Below are 3858 nucleotides of genomic sequence, written 5' to 3' on the forward strand. Positions count from 1 at the left end.
TCCCATAATAATAGAAATCATAGTAACAGTTGCGACGTGCAGCCCGATCCGTAATTTATAGTCGACTACGCTCACTGGAGGTGTACAGACTCCGGAGGGGCTCCTATAGCCCAAGCGTCATATTGCTGCGGCGCACAGCCTGATCCGATATATATATCGCTACGACGTGCAACCCGATCCATATAAGTATCGATGCGGCGTGCAACGCGATCCATAACATATATACATTATAGCCTCACTATTAGGTTCTCAACCTCTCTTAGTCATTAACCTCACAGCGTCTCGGGCACAACAATAGAAACTAGGAAACTCATCCCAAACAGTCCTCATAATTAGAAGTGGAGTGCTAAAACCAGTTTTAAACATTTAAATAGGTAAAACATGACTGAGGATATGCTTTCAACTAGTAAAGTGAGGAAAAACTGTAAAAATGCCCCTAAGGGTCTCAACAGGTCGGCACAAGGCCCCCAACATGGCATACAACCCATAATACAGTATAAATGACTAAAGTATGGAATAATACACGATTTCCAAATAAAATACGCAGCTTAATAGTCACTACGGGATGGATCAAGTCACAATCCCTATCAGTGCATGCCCACACGCTCGTCACCTAGCATGTGCGTCACCGCATTTATCAAAACAAGTCAAATACCGGAGTTTTTTACCCTCAATTCTTGATTTACAATGGTTACTTACCTCAAACCGGTGAAAATACTACTCCGCGATGCCTTTTCCCCTCGAATCGGCCTCCACTCGCGTCGAATCTATCCAAAATCAGAATCACGACGTCAAAATATGCTAAGGGAACGAAGCCCAAGCAAAAATAATCAAATAATACCAAAAATCCCGAAATTAGCCAAACCCGACCCCTGGGCCCACATCTCGAAACTCGATAAAAATCACATCAACAGAAATCCTTATCCTCCCACGAGTCCATACATACCATAAAACACTGAAATTGGAGACCAAATGTCACCTCAAGTTCACATTTAAAGTCACTTAATCTCAAGCCCTAATTCCTCAATTTTCAGCTTAATTTCCATGGTTATTTAGGTGGAATTTACATTAGAATTGAGTTTTAAGTCCAAGAATCTTACCTCCAAGTGATTCCCCTTGAATCCCTCTTCAATCCCCTTCAAAAAGCTCCAAAAACGACCAACAATAGATGAAATAAACCCTACATTCGCGGGGAAGTTGACCTTTTAAACCTTCTGCCCAGGCCGAAAAATCCTTCTTCGCGAACGCGGTCAAAGCCTCGCGTTCGTGAAACTCAAAAATAACATTGACCAAATTACTCTTTCACAATCGCGACTATATAAAAATGCCTCAACCAAAGGCACAAACATATCCCAAAACCTTATTCAAACTTGTACCAATCTTCAAAATGCCTCAAACAACATCAAATCGACCAAAACACATCGGATTCAAGCTTAATTTTCCAAAAACTTCTAAATTTCGCTTTTGATCTAAACCCCAACCAAACCACGTCCAAACGACCTGAAACTTTGCAAACACATCCCAAATGACTCAATAAACTACTGCAACTCTCGGAATTCCATTCCAACCCCTATATAAAAATCTCACCTATCAACCGTAAATCGCTAAAAAATCCGATTTCGCCAATTCAGGCCTAAATCTACTCCGAACCTCCAAATCTCATTCCAATCACACTCCTAAGCCCCAAATAACCTCCCAAAGCTAACTGAACCATCGAAACTCATATCCGAGCCCTCTAACATACAAGTCAACATCCGGTTGACTTTTCCAACTTAAACTCACTCCAAAGAGACTAAGTGTCTCAAACCTTACCAAATCCTTTCCGAACTCGATCCGACTGACCCGATACCACATAACACGGATAAAAAAGGCATAAAGAAGCAGAAATGGGGGAAAATGGAGTGGTAACTCATGAGATGACTGGCCGGATCGTCACAACTGATTATAGAAATCGTGACTCAAAACATTGCAGAATCACTCTTAATAGCAAAGGTATAAAAGAAATAGTACACAGTTTCACGGTAAACAGTTTGGTGCCCACCTTATACTGAAGTCTGGCGCCTACCGTGGGGTTAAGCATAATAGTGAATATTTTCTTACTGGTTTAACTACATAACGCATGTTATCTTTCATGCTTTTTCTTGCCCAAGATCTTTGATTTTAGGTCAAAATATCTAACTCAGTGAAAAACAATCTTGAGAACCACATAGAAAATGGTGTGGATGTTCCAGGTGTTGGTGTATCACCACGAAATCCATAGCTGATCCCCCGTGGACGCGGTCTCACATGATGCTCAACACATCGATGTAAACTTCCACACTAACAGGAGCGTGTGCCAAGGAGACCGAAAAGAAGCTCAGGAAACCCTGGCTAGGGAATAATGGGAGGTTAGCCATCACGTTATTTTTGAAATGTTGCAGGCGCAACAGCTAGCGATTGCTGTGCTGCAAAGTCACTAGAAAACTCCCAGCATGGTAGCACCGGGGACGGCTCCCCCGGCCGAGCAGGTACCGGAGAGTTCAAGCAACAACGGGTCGGTAGCCGACCCCACCATCGTAAAGATGCTCGAGGACCTCACAAAGAGGATCCAATCGGGCGAGAAGAAGATAGAAGCCAACGACAAAAAGGTCGAGACCTACAACTCCAGGGTCGACAAGATTTCGGGTGCACCCCCGATACTGAAAGGTGTGGATTTGAAGAATTTCATACAAAGGCCGTTCCCAAAAGAAGCGGCTCCAAAACACATTCCAAAGAAGTTTAGAATGATATACCTTCCAAAACACAACGAGACCTCAGACCCCAAAGAGCACATTACTGCTTACACTTGCGCAGTTAAGGGCAACGACCTAAAGGAAGATAAGATGGAGTCCTTATTGCTAAAGACCTCCAGGGAAACACTCTCCAAAGGGGCCATGATATGGTATCACAACTTTAGCTTCTAACTCTATAGAAGTATTTGCCATCGTAGCATATTCTTTCATAAAGGCATACGCCGGTGCCATCAAATTAGCAACGAGGAAGTCTGACGTCTTCAAGATCAAGTAGAGGGAGAACGAGATATTGCGAGAGTTCGTATCTCGCATTCAAATGGAACAAATGGAACTACCACCAGTCTCCGATGATTGGCCAATACATGTCTTCACTCAAGGTTTGAATGAACTAAGCTCGGTGGCTTCAGGACAGTTGAAACAGAACATAGTCAAGTATCCCGTTGTGACATGGTCATACATCCACAACCGATACAGTCAAAGATTAGGGTCGAGGACAACCAACTAGGAGCCCCCTCGGGCTCGGTATAGCCATGGAGGCTGCTGACAAAGGATCCAAAGCTAAACAAAGAAAGGTACCAGCCTTACACCGAAGATAGGAGAAACGCTCCGAGGCGTAACATACCCCGCACTAATCGAAGAATGGACCAAGGCCAGAATCCTCGGGGACTTATCAACAAAGTTGGGTTCGATAGGTACACGGGGTCAATGGAGGCACCTTGCTTGTCGGAATACAACTTCAATGTCAATGTATTAGACATCGTGTTCACCATCAATAAAATCAAAGACACCTGGTAGCCTAGGCATGTACTATTGGATCCTTCACAAAGGAACCAAACTTAGTGTCGGAATTTCACAACACGCACGGTCACCAGACAGAATATTGCCGACAACTTTGGGAAGAGGTAACCCGACTACTCAGTAAAGGTCACCTCCGGGAATTCCTTAGTGACCGAGCCAAAAATCAGTTTCGGGAAAGAGAGGCTACCAAAAAGAATGAAGCAAGTGAGCCGCAACATGTCACCTATACGATATTTTAAGGTGTTGGTTCCCTTCAGGAACCCACGATCAGGAGAACGAAAACATCCCT

The sequence above is a fragment of the Nicotiana sylvestris genome, chromosome 2, assembly GCF_000393655.2.
Source record: "Nicotiana sylvestris chromosome 2, ASM39365v2, whole genome shotgun sequence".
Taxonomy (NCBI): domain Eukaryota; kingdom Viridiplantae; phylum Streptophyta; class Magnoliopsida; order Solanales; family Solanaceae; genus Nicotiana; species Nicotiana sylvestris.